This window comes from Oratosquilla oratoria, chromosome 12, assembly GCF_046742065.1.
Source record: "Oratosquilla oratoria isolate Oo_2021 chromosome 12, ASM4674206v1, whole genome shotgun sequence".
In the NCBI taxonomy this organism is placed as follows: Eukaryota; Metazoa; Arthropoda; class Malacostraca; order Stomatopoda; family Squillidae; genus Oratosquilla; species Oratosquilla oratoria.
The window spans coordinates 57,092,660-57,112,680 of NC_134788.1; the positions used below are offsets into that span (position 1 = coordinate 57,092,660).

General features: G+C 39.4%; 1 protein-coding gene across 1 annotated transcript in view; it reads right to left on the reverse strand.

Moving 5' to 3' along the window:
• LOC143030414 (receptor-type tyrosine-protein phosphatase alpha-like) overlaps positions 1-14,681 on the reverse strand; it is a 292,993-nt gene extending 278,312 nt beyond the window's left edge. Inside the window, exon 1 of the mRNA XM_076193561.1 lies at positions 14,476-14,681. The gene's annotated coding sequence lies outside the window, so the exon portion shown is untranslated. The remainder of the gene's footprint in view (positions 1-14,475) is intronic.
• Between the last annotated feature and the right edge of the window lie 5,340 nt (positions 14,682-20,021).

A 20,021-nucleotide genomic window follows, 5' to 3' on the forward strand; every position in this document is an offset into this window, starting at 1 on the left:
AGTTGTTCCAGTGATGAATAAGAGAGAAAAAAAAAAAAAAGAAAAAAAAAATTGTGATGTGCCCCCAAAAACGGGTTTTTGGAAAGATGGCGAGCATTGGAAATTTTAGATGATACAAGGCATTCATTTAACAAAATACTAAAGGATGGAGGTACCTTGGTACTTATGGGGAATTTTAACTACAAAGAAATCTGTTAGGATATGACAGTGAAGGGTAGAGAGGACCTCTGGAGAAATGTATTACTGGACATGACCATGGAACATACAATGACACAATGAGTCAATGAAAATACCAGATACAGAAGTAATGAAGAAATGTCAAGACTGGATTTAATATTTACAACAGAACCTGAAATTGTGGATAAGATTCAATACAAGACACCATTTGGAAAGAGTGACCACATACTAATAGAGGCTGAACTAAAGGTGGAGATATATATATGGAGAGAAATGAAAAGTACAGGAAAGGAAGATTGATGTACAATAAAATGGACTTTGCAAAATTTAAGAAATTCTTTTACAATGCAAATTGGGAAAACATCTACATTGAAGAGACAAAAGTGGAGGAGAAATGGGCTATCTTGATGGAAATCTATAATGAAGGAGGGAATAGGTACATACCAAGACAGAAACAAGAGAAGGTGTATGTTAAATGCAGGTTCAACAGAAGATGCAGTGAGGCAAAAGATAGAAGAGAAAAAGCTTGGAAAAGATGGAGAAAAAATAAAAAACCTGGAAAATGGTAAATATACATAAACTATAGAAATAAATATGTAAAAGTGCACAGAGAGGATAAAAGAAACTATGAAAAAGACATCATAGAAAAGTCTAAAGATCAACCCAAACTATTCTATAGATATGTGAATGGTAAACTTAAAAATAAAAAGGAAGTGGTGAAACTATGCCAAGGAAATATAGAATACACAGAAGATCTAGAAATGGCCAAAGTCATAAACATTCACTTCAAGTAAGTTTTCACTAGAGAAAAATTACAGCATTGGGACAAAGGAAGCGAAGTGTGATCTCCTACCATAAAGGAAATAATAATAACACAAAAAGAAATAATGGAGCAATTAATGAACCTTGATGTTAGGAAATCACATGGCCCAGATGGAATTGCAAACTGGATACTAAAAGAATGCAAAAAAGAACTAACAGGCAAAATATACAACATAATAAGATGCTCACTCAAAGAAGAAAAAATATCAAAGGACTGGAAAAATGCCAACACTGTAATATATAAAGGAGGAAACAAGGAAGAACCAACTAATTACAGACCAGTCTCCCTAACAAGCACTGTAGCCAAAATTTGTGAGAAAATGATCAAGAATAGATGGGTAAAACACCTGGAAGAAAACAATATAATAAACTCGAGACAATTTGGATTCAGACAGGGAAGATCATGTACCACAAATTTAATTTGTTTTTACTCAAGATATAAGAAAGGGATGGATGGGTTGATTGTGCTTTCCTAGACTTACAAAAAGACTTTGACAAAGTACCACACAAAAAATTATTTTAAAAAATTGGAAAACATAGGAGGGATACAAGGTAACCTACTAAACTGGATGGAGGATTTCCTGCATGGTAGAAAAATGAGAGTAGTGCTCAGAGAAAAATGTTCAGGTTGGGAGCTGATTAATAGAGTTCTACAGGGATCTGTATTGGCTACAATAATGTTTGATATTTACATGAATGACGGATGAAAATGTGGTATGTTACATGAGCTTCTTTGCAGATGATGCTAAATTGTTGAGGAAAGTGAAAACCAAAATGGACTGCAAATCACTACAGAGACCTAAACAAGGTTTGGAAATGGAGTCAGAAGTGGGAAGTGGACTTCAACATTAAGAAATGTAGCATAATGGAGTTCGGAATAAGTAAAAAAACAATATCAGGACAACTAAGGAAGTAAAGGACAACTAAGGAAGTAAAGGAAGTAAGGAGGTAAAGAAAGTGGGATCTGAAAAAGATCTGGGAGTACTTATATCCAACGATTTGTCCTCTGATAAACATACATACATATACCAAGGCTTTTTCCGCCTTACTAGGGAGGTAGCCAAAAAGGAAAATGCATAAAATCATTCCCACCCATTCCATCCCTGAATACACTCCACACCCCTCCACCCTCCCTCTTATCTTAGCACCTCCTGGATGACGGGTCATCCCTGCACCTTGTCCACTGCCCTGGGTAAGAAGCAGTGTCGCAAGGCACAGCACATCAACAGCAAGGCTCCTTAATTAATTCGGCGACCCCCCTCTCCGTCCCCCCATTGCATAAAAGGAATAGATGGGGAGAAATCCCTTCGGACTGTGTCAAATTTTGCTCACACATACTACCTCACCCCCCATCCCCCCACCCATTCCACCTCATGCATCACAACATCATCCATATACAACCATTCTCCACTCACCCCTGTCTTCTGTCCTCTCCCGTCCTTCCTCAACAGACATTCCCCTCTTCCCCAAAGCCCCCTTCACCCCATCCATCCACCTCATCCTAGGATGTCCCCTCATGTTCACTCCCTCCACATCTGCCTTCCATATCTCTTTTACTAGTCTTTCTTCACTCATTCTTTCCATGTGTCCAAACCATCCTAATACTCTTTCATCAACCCTATCTCCCAACTCCCTTTACACCCCTGTTCTCCTCACCTCATTTTTCACTCTACCTAGCCTAGTAACCCCCATCATACTTCTCAGACACTTCATCTCAAACACATTCAAACTCCTTCTCTCTTCCTCTCTTATGTTCCATGTTTCTGCCCCATACAGTGCTGTTGGCACAATCACTCCTTCATACAGTCTCCTCTTAGCATCCATTCCCAAATGTCTATTCCTCATTACACTCTTCAATCCACCAAGGAATTTACTCGCTTCTCTCAATCTACATTCTACCTCCACCTTCACTCCACCTTTTCCTGCCACATTTGCACCCAAGTATCTAAAACTATCCACTTCCTCCAATCGCTCTCCCTTAATGCTCACTTCCAGTCTACTGCCACTCTCCCAAACTCTGTCACCAACTTCCTCAATCCCTCCTCCGATCCTGCCACAAGCGCAGTGTCGTCCGCAAACAACAGCTGGCTCACCTCCCACTTTTCTCCATTTTCTTTAACCATCTCCAATCCCTGACCCACTACCCTTGCATTTACCTCTTGCACTACCCCATCCATATATAAGTTGAACAGCCAGGGTGACATAATGCATCCTTGACGAAGTCCCACCTTTACCTCGAACCACTCACTCTCTCCATTTCTAATCCTGACACAAGCTCTACTACTCTCATAAAAACTCTTGACAGCTCCCAGAAGCTTTCCTCCTATCCCGTATATCTGCATAACCTCCCACAGTGCCTTTCTGTCTACCCTATTGTAAGCCTTTTCCAGATCCATAAAAGCCCAAAAAACATCCTCCCCCTTTCCTATAACTTTCTCACATATCTGTCTTACCACAAAGATCTGATCTACACAACCTCTACCCGTCCTAAATCCACCATGTTCCTCCAATTACTCCCTCTGTTCCTCTCCTAATCCTCTCAATCAAGATCCTCCCATATGCCTTCCCAACTACATTTAACAAGCTAATACCTCTGAAACTACTACATTCACACTTGTCCCCTTTTCCCTTGTAAAGAGGAACTATGCAGGCACTCCTCCAGTACTCTACCCTCTCTCCAGCAAACATTAAATAACCTCACCAGCCAGTCCACCATCACTGTACCTCCCTTTATTAGACATTCTGCATGGCATCCATCCAGACCAGGTGCCTTCCCTGCTTTCATCATCCTTAACTCTTCCTATCATAATCCTATTTACCACTACATAATCCATCAACGCTCTATCTACCACCCTTCCATCCACCACCCTCTTCCATGTGTACTTATGCTTGACTTTCTTCCAAAACACTGTATTTGCTATCATCAACTCTCTAGACACATTTCCACCATCAACTCTCCACTACGATTCTTTCCTGGAACTCCACACTTCCCAACCACTCCATCAATTGGACCATTTCCTACCCTAGCATTGAGGTCTCCCAGTACTATTACACTGACATTTCTCCCTAAATCCTGCTTTCACCATCTTAACAATAAACAAAATTGTCGGAGAATCCTATAACTTGCTAAGATCAATAAAAGTGGCATTTACCTGTTTAGATGAAGAAATAATTAAAAAGATATGCCACATTAATAAGGCCTAGACTGGAATATGCTGCGACTTTATGGTCATCCAGTACCAAAAAGAATATAAAGAAAATTGAAAGAATCCAGAGAGCAACCATGAAAATGACCCCAGCACTATCAAACTTGTCATATGAAGAGAGACTAGCTAAACTGAAATTACTGACTTTGGAACAAAGAAGAGAGGTGACCTACTGACCATATATAAAATAACATCACGAAAGGCACAGAAATAATTGACAGAGTGGACTTACTAAATTGGAACAAGAGAAACACAAGAGGACATGGAAAAAACTCAAAAAGGATAGTTATAGATGAGATACGAAAAAAAAAAAAAAAAAAATCCACACAAAGTGGTGGACACTTGGAACAAACTGGACAAAACAACATTGTGTGCAAAAACCATACATGAATTTAAGAGCAAAATAGACACTGCTAGATACAAAGGTGGGACACTAAAACCATAGCTCCCTTTCCCATAAGATACAACTACATAGGTAAATACACACACATATGAAGGCAGATTATCAAAACTAGAATTACTGACTCTGAAACAATGAAGAGAAAGAGGGGACTTGTTGACCATCTACAGAATTATGAAAGGTTCAGAAATCCTGGATAGAGAAGGCACACTAAATTGGGATAAGAGAAACACAAGAGGACATGGAAAGAAACTCAAAAAGGACAGTTATAAAAGAGATCTGAAAAAGAACAGCTCCCACAGAGTGGTGGATATATGGAACACACTTGACAAAACAATAGTGTGTACCAAAACAATACATGAATTTAAGGACAAATTAGACATGGTGAGATACAGAAATGGGACACCACAAACATAGCTCCCATTTCCGTAAGATACAACTAGGTAAATACACACACATGCATTGATTGTCACCATGGAAAGATGTCTCAACTAGAGCTCCCAAGAAACAGCAGAACTTCTCAACTATAAATTTAACAGGAAACCTAGTTTGTATTAAATGGGAAGGGGAATTTTTGTGGATGCCCATGATGATCTAATATAGTAGAAAAAGTGAGTATTGAAGAAAATGAATCGAAACAGACCAGGAAATGGCAATGGGGTTGAACCCAATGTAAACATTGGAAGAGCAGAGCCCTCTACTGGCACAATATTGAAGTGTAGCAAAAACATCAAAACACCATTGGGTGTTTTAACCCCTTCGATACGATGATGCCTATGTAGGTGTCATGAGGAGCAAGTGGGTATGCGAGGATGCCGATGTCGGCGTGACCCCCATACTCTGTAAACTGGCTTCATCATATCTCCTATGATTATCAAAATTCACGGGTGAAAGAGAACGAGCAATACAGCGGTAACTTTATTTTCTATAACACGAGTATTATGACACAACATCGCATGTCTGGCAGCTAATGCTGCCCACGAGATTTTGGCCCGTAGTGAAGGGGTTAAGGTATGACAAAGAAGAAATTTGTTCTGGATTTAATATGACAGAAGACCGAGTAGAATTACTGATATAGAAAAAAAGATGAGATAATGGAATGAAGACATTATAGAGCTAAAGAAAGAAATAATGCACTTAAAGAATGAGTACAATAACACCTACAAAGATCTGATGGATTTAAAGAAAGAAAATGCAGAAATAAATGATGAGGTAACTGAACTGAAAAAAGAATTAATCAAAGTGAAATGTGAAAATGAAAGGATGAAAAACAAAAATGCCGACAACATTGCTCTTTTCCTGTATACTACAATTAGGTAAATGAACACACACACAAAAAAAACTCCCCCACCAAGTAGGTACAGGCACAAAATTTAAAAAAAAAATGTTAACCCTTAAATTCTTGTTGCATATGAAAGACAATTTCATTAGAAACAAAACACTTTTTAAATTTTTCAAATAGTTTAAAAAATAAGGGAGATACAATTCTTTAAATAATTTTTCTATTCTGATTTTTTGGCTAGATTTTACCATAACAAAGTGTAAGAACTAAGGGTGGTAATTTGTAAAGATTTTGGTAAAGAAATATGCATAAACTCTAAACCACTGGTCCAATTTTATTGAAAATTGGAATATTTGGGCTTTATAGGTCAACAAATCACCTGAGTATGTTAAAAACAGTGTGAAACATTTCCATCATACCAAATTTGCCTTTTGATGGCAACTATCATGTCAATTTAGAGATGATCGTCAGTATAACCCAAACTGCTGCCCCAAATGACATACAATTTGGCATATGACGCTTTTATGGATCAACAAATCAACTGAGCATGTCAAAAATAATGCAGGACCTTCCTTTTATACTATTCTTACTAACATCTTTCATGTTACCATGGCAACTATTGTCAGTTTAGAGATAATCATCCATAAAATCCAAACCCCTGGCCCAATTTACATACAACTTGGTATTTGAAGGTTTTATGGGTCAACAAATCACCTGAGCATGTTAAAGATAATGCAGGACCTTCCTTTTATACTATTCTTACCAACACCTATCATGTTGCCATGGCAACTATTGTCAATTTAGAGATAGTCATCAATAAAATCCAAACTCCTGGCCCAATTGACATGTGAAGGTTTTATGGGTCAACAAATCAACTGAACAAGTCCAAAACAATGTAGGACCTTTCTTTTATATTATTCTTACACCTTTCATGTTGCCATGGCAACTATTGTCAATTTAGAGATAATCATCAATAAAATCCAAACCCATGGCCCATTTAACATGGAACTTGGCATGCAGAGGTTGTATGGGTCAACAAATCACTTGAGTATGTCAAAAACAATGTAGGACCTTCCTTTTATACTAGTCTTCCTAACACCTATCATGTTGCCATGGCAACTATTGTCAATTTAGAGATAATCATCAATAAAATCCAAAGCCATGGCCCATTTAACATGGAACTTGGCATGCAGAGGTTGTATGGGTCAACAAATCACTTGAGTATGTCAAAAACAATGTAGGACCTTCCTTTTATACTAGTCTTCCTAACACCTATCTTGTTGCCATGACAACTATTGTCAATTTAGAGATATCCATAAAATCCAAACTGCTGTCCCAATTGACATGCAATTTGGCAAGTGAAAGTTTTATGGGTCAAAAAAATTACCTGAGCATGTAAAAAACAATGTGAGACATCTGCATCATACCAAATTTGCATTTTCATTGCAACAATTAAGTTGTCAATTTAGAGATAATCATCAATGAAATTCAAACCACTGCCCCAATTGACATGCAACTTGGCATGTGAAGGTTTTATGGGTCAACAAATCACCTGAGCATGTCAAAAACCATGCAGGACCTTCCTTTTATACTATTCTTAATAACAACTATCATATTGCCATGGCAACTATTGTCAATTTAGAGATAATCATCCATAAAATCCAAATCCCTGGCCCAATTGACATACAACTTGGCATGTGAAGGTTTCATGGGTCAACAAATCACCTGAGTATGTCAAAAACAATGTAGGACCTTCCTTTTATACTATTCTTACTAACACCTTTCATGTAGCATGTTCCATCAATGTAAGCACAGCAAAAAGAACTCTACCATCACATTAAAAAGTGCATATTATATAGGTGCCTTAGCCCTTACCCTTAGATTGCCTCTTGGTACACTAACCAGTCAGTATTGCAAAAATCCTAAGACCTAACAAATTTACCCCGTCTGGGGTATTGGCTGCTTGTTATTGTGGCAAAGTAGCATGCAGTCGATACTTTAGGGTCTATATGGGGCGCCCCTACGGACCAGAGCCACACATCATTTTGTCTATGATAGAAGAAATTCTGTTCATAGAGAAATGATGACACTTTTATACTACGACTGTCCCTCCGTTATGCTGTCCCCCAACCCCTTGTTGCTGTCCTGTACCATTTCTCTGAGTATTCTCTTTCTGATTGGGGGAATTCCCTGTGGTGGGGGAAAAGAATACTGCCACCAAGTTTTCCCACTTGGATCGTAAGAGGCGAGAAGAAAGGGACGGGGAGAGGGACTAGGCATCCTTCTCCCTGTAGCCCCAAGGGGCAAATTCCTAAATAAAAAAGAAAAGGCATAAGGGGTGCTGGCGGGCCTCGGGCCAGCACCCTAAGGTTTGGGTCTTTTAATGTGCGTGGATGTGGTACAGATGAGAGTAAAAGGGAAGAGATAGGTAGTATGTTTGTGAGAAGAAAGTTGGATGTGTTGGCTTTGAGTGAAACTAAGTTGAAAGGGAAGGGTGTGTGTATGTTTGGGAGTGTAAGTGGGAGGTTATCAGGAGTGAAGAGAGGGCGAGGGAGGGAAGGGGTGGCTATTCTAGTAAGTGAGGAGATAGGTAAAGGGATAGTGGAGTGGAAGGAGGTTTCCTCAAGGATAATGTGGATGAAGGTGAAACTGGGAAAGGAGATGTGGGTCCTTGTAAGTGCATATGGGCCGGGCAGTGAGAAGAGCATGGAAGAAAGGGAGGCCTTTTGGATAGATTTAAATGAGTGCATAGAGGGTTTAGGAAGAAATGTCAATGTAATAGTACTGGGAGACCTTAATGCTAGAGTGGGAAATGGTCCAATCGATGGAGTGGTTGGGAAGTGTGGAGTTCCAGGAAAGAATCGTAGTGGAGAGTTGATGGTGGAAATGTGTCTAGAAAGAGAGTTGATGATAGCAAATACAGTGTTTCGGAAGAAAGTCAAGCATAAGTACACATGGGAGAGGGTGGTGGAGGGAAGGGTGGTAGATAGAGCGCTAATGGATTATGTAGTGGTAAATAGGATTATGATAGGAAGAGTTAAGGATGTACATGTGCTAAGGGGAGAGGGTGGGGGAATATCAGATCATTTTTTGGTGGAAGGTAAGTTGAGAGTGGAGGATAGATGGAGGAGGAAAGGGACAAAAGGTAGGGAGGTTCTTAGAGTGAACTCCTTGAATGAAAAGGAAAAGGAGAAGGAGTACAAGAAGAAGCTGAAGGAGGAGTGGGAGGGAGTAAAGGATGGAGCAGAGATGGGTGTGGAGGAGGAATGGGGATGGTTCAAGGAGGGAGTCTTAAAGTGTGCAAGGATGGTGTGTGGAACAAGAAGGACAGGGGGAAATAGAAGAAAGGGTAGTGAATGGTGGGATGAGGAAACAAAGAAGGTTGTAGAAGAGAAGAAGCGAGCATTCACAGATTGGTTACAAAAGAGGACAGGGGAGTCATATGAGACGTACAAAGAAAAGAAAAGAGAAGTAAAGCAAAAGGTAAAGGAGGCAAAGAGGAGAGCAGATGTGAAATGGGGTAGGAGTATGACAGAAAATTTTGAAAGTAATAAAAAGATGTTTTGGAAAGAAATTAAGAGAGGAAGAGGAGGCGAATCAAGTAGGGAAGAAAAGGTAAAAGGTACAGATGGAGAGTTGATAATGGAAGAGATGGCAGTGAGGGGAAGATGGGCAGAATATTTTAGGGAGTTGCTGAATGTGAAGGAGGATAAGGAAGGAAAGATAGCTGCAGTGGGAAATACGAAGAAAATGAGAGTGATGAGTGAGGAGAATAGAGGAGAAATAAGGAAGGATGAGGTGAAGGCAGTTGTAAAGATGATGAAAGCAGGGAAGGCACCTGGTATGGATGGATGTCATGCAGAATGTCTGAAAAAGGGAGGTTCAGTGATGGTGGACTGGTTGGTAAGATTATTTAATGTTTGCTGGAGAGAGGGTAGAGTACCGGAGGACTGGAGTAGTGCCTGTATAGTTCCTCTTTACAAGGGAAAAGGGGACAAGTGTGAATGTAGTAATTTCAGAGGGATTAGCCTGTTGAGTGTAGTAGGGAAGGCTTATGGGAGAATCTTAATTGAGAGGATTAGGAGAGGAACAGAAGGAGTAATTGGTGAGGAACAGTGTGGATTTAGGACGGGTAGAGGTTGTGTAGATCAGATCTTTGTGGTAAGACAGATATGTGAGAAAGCTATAGGAAAGGGGAAGGATGTTTTTTGGGCTTTTATGGATCTGGAAAAGGCTTATGATAGGGTAGACAGAAAGGCACTGTGGGAGGTTATGCAGATTTATGGGATAGGAGGAAAGCTTTTGGGAGCTGTCAAGAGTTTTTATGTGAGTAGTAGAGCATGTGTTAGGATTGGAAATGGAGAGAGTGAGTGGTTTGAAGTAAAGGTGGGACTTCGTCAAGGATGCGTTATGTCGCCCTGGCTGTTCAACTTATACATGGATGGGGTGGTGCGAGAGGTGAATGCTAGGGTAGTGAGTCAGGGATTGGAGATGGTTAAAGAAAATGGAGAAAAGTGGGAGGTGAGCCAGCTGTTGTTTGCGGACGACACTGCGCTTGTGGCAGGGTCAGAGGAGGGATTGAGGAAGCTGGTGGCAGAGTTTGGGAGAGTATGTGATAGAAGAAAGCTAAAGATAAATGTGGGTAAAAGTAAGGTGATGAGATGTACAAGGGGTGAAAGTGGCAGTAGACTGGAAGTGAACATTAAGGGAGAGCGACTGGAGGAAGTGGATAGTTTTAGATACTTGGGTGCAAGTGTAGCAGGAAAAGGTGGAGTGAAGGTGGAGGTAGAATGTAGATTGAGAGAAGCGAGTAAATGCCTTGGTGGTTTAAAGAGTGTAATGAGAAATAGACATTTGGGAATGGATGCGAAGAGGAGACTGTATGAAGGAGTGATTGTGCCAACAGCACTGTATGGGGCAGAAACGTGGAACATAAGAGAAAAAGAGAGAAGGAGTTTGAATGTGTTTGAGATGAGATGTCTGAGAAGTATGGTGGGGGTTACTAGGCTAGATAGAGTGAGAAATGAGGAGGTGAGGAGGAGAACAGGGGTGAAAAAGGATTTGGGAGATAGGGTTGATGAAAGAATATTAGGATGGTTTGGACACATGGAAAGAATGAGTGAAGAAAGACTAGTAAAAGAGGTATGGAAGGCATATGTGGAGGGAGTGAACATGAGGGGACGTCCTAGGATGAGGTGGATGGATGGGGTGAAGGGGGCTTTGGGGAAGAGGGGAATGTCTGTTGAGGAAGGAAGGGAGAGGACGGAAGACAGAGGTGAGTGGAGAATGGTTGTATATGGATGATGTTGTGACTGCATGGGGAGAAATGGGCGGGGGGGGTGGGGTAGTGTGTGTGAGTGAGTTTTGACGCAGCCCGAAGGGATTTCTCCCCGTCCTCTCCTTATATGCAAGGGGGGACGGAGAGGGGGGTCGCCGATTAAATGAAGTGGCCTTGCTGTGGATGTGCTGTGTCCTGCGACACTGCTTCTGACCCAGGGCGGTGGGCAGGGTGCAGGGATGACCCGTCATCCAGGAGGTGCTCAGATGAGAGGAAGGGTGGGAGGGGTGTGGAGTGTATTTAGGGATGAAATGGGTAGGAGTGTTTTTATGCCTTTCCCTTTTTGGCTACCTCCCTTGAAAGGGGGAAAAAGCCTTGGTATATGTATGTATGTATGTATTTTCTTACACCAATTTACTGATATAGAAAAATTGATAAAGTCTTTTTACTTTCAAAGGGGTTATTTTGTTTAATCATGTTATCTATAATCATGACAATCTGAATAAACAGCCTTAATTCAACAGCTCATATCTATTATCATCATGAAGCCAAGAGGAAAATTTAAGCTTAACCTCTAGACCTCTTCTAGTTTTGAGACTTCTCATGGTCATGGACATGGTCCATGACATGGAATACTGACCTTATTACTAATAGTTATTTCATATGCTTGCTATCATAGCTATAGCCGACTATATAATAGGTATAGCATAGCCTGTCTAAAAATTCATACCATATCAATTTAAGTATTATTTGTGAACAACACCCTCTATGACTACTACGCATAGTATCTCCGACATGTCATGCATTACCATACACGACTAAGTATCGGAGAACATGCCTACACATTGATTATTGAGGCACAGCTGTTTCATTACCAACGATCTTAAAAATGTTCATTTCCAAGAGAAAATAGACTAAAAAATATGAATATTACATCAAAATATTCATATACAGGTGTCTCATCTTTAAATTTTTACTCAAAAAACTAATTTGCAATGGCTAATAGCCAAATTTGTGTTTACTTTTTTTTAAGAAATTGGCATAAACTTGCAGAACAGCAAAACAATTTGATAATTCTGCGCATGCACTGAACGCTATAAGCATTCAAATCGACACGTACCCATTTGAATGGGTTGCAAAAAGATGTCGGTGTAAACATTACGATTGTAGGATAACTGGTCCCCGGTCAACTGGTCCCCAATACTGCTCCCCTAGGACAACTGGTCCCCGAATGACAAACCTGGTGGTCAACTCGTCCTCAAAATAAATTTCCTAAAAACTGCCCAAATGTGTTCTCTATTGTTCGTATATATGTTTTTTGATGTTTTTTTAACCCATTCAACTCCGATGACAAGATGTCTTGTCATTTGGTCAAATAAAACAAAAAATCATAAAACACCAAAATGTTTGATCAAACACCAGAAAAATATGACGTTAGTCCTCGCTTCGCTGCGAGCGAAGCGAGGACTAACGTCATATTTTTCTGGTGTTTGATCAAACATTTTGGTGTTTTATGATTTTTTGTTTTATTTGACCAAATGACAAGACATCTTGTCATCGGAGTTGAATGGGTTAACTTTATTTTTAGTTATGTTACTGAACATAAGGTGAAGTCCAATAAAACACATTTGTGCTTCACCAGTGGTGTAATGTGCTCTATGTTTGCTCAAAAAGTGCTAATCACACCTCTTTCACACCCCACTGCTCAGGCCACACCTCAGATGTGCTCTATGTTTGCTCAAAAAGTGTGTATCACACCTCTCTCACACCCCCACTGCTTGGGTCACACCTCTTTCACACCACAGAATCTGCTCAACACCTAGGCAAGGTCAGTATATAAACCTGTACAACCTGGTGACGACTAGGCCATTACCTGTGTAGACCTGTGTATTATTTAACAAAGTGTTGCACATAATATATCATGGTATTTTCATTCTTGCTACTTTGAGTAATATATAATACCTGTGTATTATCTAATAAAGTGTTGCACATAATATACTGTATTATGGTATTTTGATTCTTGCTATTTTGAGTAATATGTACCTGTGTATTATTTAATAAAGTGTTGTACATAATATATTATGGTATTTTGATTCTTGCTATTTTGAGTAATATATAATACCTGTGTATTATCTAATAAAGTGTTGTACATAATATATTATGGTATTTTGATTCTTGCTAAATATCTCAAAACTATTGTTTAAATAAAAAAAATTATTGAAAAAAAAAATTGGGGACAAGATGTCCTATTTTTGGGGACCAGTTGTCCTAGGTGTGCAGATTTGGGGACCAGTTGACTAGGGACCAGTTGACCGTTCACGAACATTACATCCCCAATGATGGCGCCAACCGCAGATTCGCGTGTACCTACCTACATATTACCCCTTAAAGCTTACCTGTGCAAATTTCCATTGATCTTAACAAGTTGCTTATTTCCTAGAAAAAATAAGGCTAAAAAACATGAATACATTAAAATATTTATATATAGATGCCTTCCCTTTAGATTTTTACTCTGAAAACTAATTTGCCAAGGTTAATAACCAAATTTGTGTTTAAATCGGTGAAAATTTGTTTACTTTTGAAGAATTGGGCATACACTTGCAGAACAAGACAATTTGAATATCATGCACATGCGCCAAACGCTCCAAGCATTCAAACTAAGCTAAACAAATTATAACGGGCCACAAAGGATGGCAATGTAAACATTCAACCACGATGGTGGCACCGCGTGTGGTTTGGCGCGTACCAAACAAATATCTTTATGATATGCCAAAAAAATGTTTGCCTCTCAATTTTCCAAAAATTGCTACCAACATTACTATTATTTTGTGATACTTGTATATGGGGGATTAAAATACTTATTGATAAGAGCTACAGGTAAGAATTGCAGCAGTGAAGCCTGACCGGACCTAACCTATCCCCTTGGTACTGACGTCATATTTTTCTGGTGTTTGAGCAAACATTTTGGTGTTTTATGATTTTTTGTTTTATTTGACCAAATGACAAGGAATCTTGTCATCGGAGTTTAATGGGTTAAAGATGGCCACTGATCTTAATCTTTTTCTTAATTAGCTATTGATACCACTACTATATCTGGGGTTAAGAATATTCAGAATGATAACAGCTAACCGACTATTTATGTAATTGCAGGTGCCAGGCTGGCAAACATGATCTTGATAAATACCCACACACTTACCCCTGCTCAGAATGCCAAATACACTACCGAACGGGAATTGAAGTGTTGCAAATGCCAAAAGTAAACACACTACGCGTGCACTAAGCTAATTTACCACTATATGATTTCACTTACGAATTCAAGACGGGCACACTAGTTTAGCCACAAATATAAGCTCTTCAAATAGCTGAAAGAGTGCAACTCAAGGCTTGGCTGTCTATGACGTCATATGTAAATAAACATTGCCAGGTACTTCAAGAATACTGCAGTAAAACGAGTTAAAGCTAGAGTGACAATAAAGAACTAACGGCAGGGAATTTCTTATACGGGAAAGCAAAAATAGATGTTCTAAAGGAGAAACTACACAAACTATGAAAAGCACGAAAAAAATGAAGGTACAGGGCAGAGTATAAATGAAGGAAACAAAACAAAAACAGGATAGGAATGTTTTACATATCAGTCTCGCTGTCGGAATATAAACGAAGGAAAGAATAAACAAACGAAGTGTTTTATAGTCTGTTCAATCAATCAAATCAGGCATCCTAAGTCCACTGCTGAACAAAGGCCTCCTTTATAGCATTCCATGACCGCGCCAACCTTTGCCACGTCACTCCTGCAAACTTCTCAATTTTGTCTCTCCATCTTCTGTCTGGTCTTCCACGCTTACCTTCTCGCGGCGTCTACCCAGTAATATACCTGCTCCATCGCTCATCAGTCGTCCGCACTAACTTACTTGCCCATTTCCACTTCCTCTCTTTTAACGCCTCCACAATATCTTCCACTCTAGTCTGCTCTTTCACCTAACTTGCTTTCTTTCGGTCTTTCGGCGTTATTCCCATCATTGATCTTTCCATTCTCCCCTATGCAGTCCTCAGCTTTGTTTCCATCTTCGTCAGTTTCCAAGTCTCGCACCCGGACATCATTGCTGGCAGAATGATTGCAAACTTTATGTTTCAAACATAAAGAGGTAGAGCCTCTCAAGATTTTATTATACTTGCCAAACACTTTCCAGCCAATTGTAATGCGTCTTTTTATTTCATTATCATTATCTTTTGTCACTTTCACCATCTGGTCTAAATAATTACACTCAACTTCTTCAAGACTCTCACCATCGATTATAATCTCTTTACTTTGAACTTTCGTGTTGAACATTACTTTGGTTTTATATTTATTGAATTTTAAACCTTTCAGATTTCTAGTTCAGATCCCACAACATATCTTGCAAGTCTTCTGCTCTTTCTGAAATAAGAATAACATCATCCGCAAATCTTAGGTGGTTTATATTCGCCATTAATCTTCAAAACTTTCTCTTCCCAACTCAACCTTCTAAAAATTTCTTCCAAGCAAACTCCTAAAGCCTGCCTGTTCTCTCGGTTGGTTTCCATCTAAAACTTGACTTAGTCTATTTGTAAGGATCATGGAGAATATATACAGTTGATAGCAAGTTAATTGGTCGATAATTACTAAGGTCTTTCTGGTCTCCTTTTTTATGAAACAAAATCACTATAGCATATTATATCACGATTCAGGAACGCTTTCTTGACGTAAGCACCAAGTGTACAACTGAGCTAATTCAATATGAACTTCTTTCCCTGCGTCTTTCAACAGATCTATCGATATACCATCTTCCCCAGGTGTTTTTCCTCGTTCCATATTCTTTAGAGCAAAATCTACTTCTTCCTTTGTAATCTCTGGTACACTACTAACGTCTACAGATGAATTTACTGACTCAACTATGGTCTTGGACGGGTAAAGCTCTGGGTAAAAATCTTCTACTCTTTTTACCATTCTGCCTCTGCATTTAACGATTTCTCTATTGCCATCTTTCAAACATATCATTTGCTGTATTCCTAAAGCATGTCTGCGTTCGGTCCCTTTAATACTTTTACCTTTCCGAATAATTTGCTCTATTTCTCTAATCTCTGTCTTATGTTGATAATCTTGTTACAAAGGATTACAAAGGCGGAGCATGCCGACAGGAGACCTTTTGATCCATATCTAGGTCGGATGCAAAAAAAAAAAAAAAAAAAAAAAATCATATTGATAATAAATTAAAACTATAATAATGTAAAAATAACAAATAAAATACATAAATAAATGCATAGGTATAGTTGAATAACAAACAAAAAGGTAAATAGTAAATGATTATAAATTGACATATAACCAACAACAAATGAAAATCAGACAGACAAATTATAACAAAACAAAAACAAATAATATAACATAAATTATAATCATTACAGCATCTTACTTAGGTATTTATCTAAATGATTCTTAAAGCTTCGAACTGAACTACATTGCACTACCTGTGCAGGAAGTTTATTCCATTCATTGACTACACGGTTGGCAAAGTTGTTTCTACCTACTTCCAAATTGAATCTATTTCCGGACAGTTTGAGACCATTGTTTCTTGTCTGATTCTCATTCAATGTGAAAATTTGGTCACTTTTGATGTTGTCAATTCCCTTTAAAATCTTAAAGACCTGTATCAAGTCACCTCTGAGTCTACGCTTTTTTAGGGAAAACAGATTCATGTGCTTAAGTCGATTTTCGTATGATTTATTTTTGATATTTGGAATCAGTTTTGTGGCTCGCCGTTGTACTTTTTCCAGTCTGTCAATGTCTTTAATGAGATTCGGTGACCATACGGAAACACCATATTCCAAATGTGGACGAACTAACGATTTATATAGCTTGTTAATGAGGATGGTCCTTCTTTTAATTTGGTCATTTGTAGCTTTGGGGTATTTGTTTTCTTTAATACTGTTTGTACTTCCCACTTTCTCTGCCTATTCCCTAATGATATTCAATAAATTCGAATTAATATCTTCGACGATGTCCTCGCTAGTTCTTAGAGCTTCGAATCTATTTTTAATTTGTAACTGAAATTCCTTCTTATTATCCTTAACTTTTGCAAGGCGTATTTTCTTTCTTAAAACTAGTTTGTTTCTCTCGGCTCTGAAACTGAATTTAGCTGTGCAACCTATCATTCTATGGTCACTACCTATGTTGACTTTATGACCGTAACATTTCTAACGCTCTTGCTCTCATCTCCTAATATAAAGTCTACTTCTTTCTTTGTTGTTCCATTTGGACTTCTCCAGGTCCACGCTTTTGGAAGAAAGTGTTCATTATCTTCATGTTGTATTTCTCTGTAAAATTAAAATTTACTAACATCTCACCTCTGTCATTTCTGTCATCTACTCCAAAATTCCCAACGCACGATTCATCTCCCATCTTCTTCCCCACTTTAGCATTAAAGTTGCCTATTACCAACGTGTACTTACTTTTCTTGACACATTACCTGACTTAAATAATCATAGAAGGATTTAATTTCATTGTCTGAATTGTGTGAAGTTGGTGCATAAACTTGAACTATTTTTAGAGTGTACCTTTTACACAGCCTAATTCATAATCCAAACTACCCTGTCTGATAAGCTACTAAATTTGACTACGTTACCAGCAACCTCTCGGTTTATCAAGAATCCTACTCCACTAGATTTTTCTTTGTCCTTACTTCTATAGTAGAGCAGGTGGTGACCATTTTGTAATTGTATCAGCTTTTCTTCCGCTATTTCGGAAAAGGAGAAGGAGTACAAGAAGAAGCTGAAGGAGGAGTGGGAGGGAGTGAAGGATAGAGTAGAGCTAGGAGTGGAGGAGGAAAGGGGATGGTTCAAGGAGGGAGTCACAAAGTGTGCAAGGATGGTGTGTGGAACAAGAAGGACAGGAGGAAATAGAAGGAAGGGTAGTGAATGGTGGGATGAGGAAACAAAGAAGGTTGTAGAAGAGAAGTAGCGAGCTTTCACAGATTGGTTACAAAATAGGACAAGGGAGTCCTATGAGAGGTACAAAGAAAAGAAAAGAGAAGTAAATCAAAAGGTAAAGGAGGCAAAGAGGAGAGCAGATGTCAAGTGGGGTAAGAGTATGACAGAAATTTTTTAAAGTAATAAAAATATGTTTTGGAAAGAAATTAAGAGAGAAAGAGGAGGCGAATCAAGTAGAGAAGAAAATGCAAAAGGTGCAGATGGAGAGATGAGAAGGCAATAAGGGGAAGATGGGCAGAATATTTTAGGGAGTTGCTAAATGTGAAGGAGGATAGGGAGGGAAAGATAGTTGCAGTGGGAAATGATAAGAAAATGGGAGTGATGAGTGAGGAAAATGGAGGAGAAATAAAGAAGGATGAAGTGAAGGCAGTTGTTAAGATGATGAAAGCAGGTAAGGCACCTGGTCTGGATGGATGCCATGCAGAATGTCTAAAAAAGGGAGGTACAGTGATGGTGGACTGGTTGGTGAGGTTATTTAATGTTTGCTGGAGAGAGGGTAGAGTGCCAGAGGACTGGAGGAGTGCCTGTATAGTTCCACTTTACAAGGGAAAGGGGGACAAGTGTAAATGTAGTAGTTTCAGAGGGATTAGCTTGTTAAGTGTAGTTGGGAAGGCTTATGGGAGGATCTTGATTGAGAGGATTAGGAGAGGAACAGAGGGAGTAATTGGTGAGGAACAGTGTGGATTTAGGACGGGTAGAGGTTGTGTAGATCAGATCTTTGTGGTAAGACAGATATGTGAGAAAGCTATAGGAAAGGGGAAGGATGTTTTTTGGGCTTTTATGGATCTGGAAAAGGCTTACAATAGGGTAGACAGAAAGGCACTGTGGGAGGTTATGCAGATATATGGGATAGGAGGAAAGCTTCTGGGAGCTATCAAGAGTTTTTATGAGAGTAGTAGAGCTTGTGTCAGGATTAGAAATGGAGAGAGTGAGTGGTTTGAGGTAAAGGTGGGACTTCGTCAGGGATGCGTTTTGTCGCCCTGGCTGTTCAACTTATACGTGGATGGGGTGGTGCGAGAGGTAAATGCAAGGATAGTGGGTCAGGGATTGGAGATGTTTAAGAAAATTGAGAAAAAGTGGGATATAAGCCAGCTGTTATTTACGGACGACACTGCGCTTGTAGCAGGATCAGAGTAGGGATTGGGGAAGTTGGTGACAGAGTTTGGGAGAGTATGTGAAAAAAGAAGTTGAAGATAAATGTGGGTAAAAGGTGATGAGATGTACAAGGGGTGAAAGTGGCAGTAGACTGGAAGTGAGCATTAAGGGAGAGCGACTGAAGGAAGTGGATAGTTTTAGATACTTGGGTGCAAATGTGGCAGGAAAAGGTGGAGTGAAGGTGGAGGTAGAATGTAGATTGAGAGAAGCGAGTAAATGCATTGGTGGATTGAAGAGTGTAATGAGGAATAGACATTTGGGAATGGATGCGAAGAGGAGACTGTATGAAGGAGTGATTGTGCCAACAGCACTGTATGGGGCAGAAACATGGAACATAAGAGAGGAAGAGAGAAGGAGTTTGAATGTGTTTGAGATGAGGTGTCTGAGAAGTATGATGGGGGTTACTAGGAAAGATAGAGTGAGAAACGAGGAGGTGAGGAGAAGAACGGGGGTGGAAAGGGAGTTGGGAGATAGGGTTGATGAAAGAGTATTAGGATGGTTTGGACACATGGAAAGAATGAGTGAAGAAAGACTAGTAAAAGAGATATGGAAGGCAGATGTGGAGAGAGTGAACACGAGGGGACGTCCTAGGATGAGGTGGATGGATGGGGTGAAGGGGGCTTTGGGGAAGAGGTGAATGTCTGTTGAGGAAGGACGGGAGAGGACAGAAGACAGGGGTGAATGGAGAATGGTTGTATATGG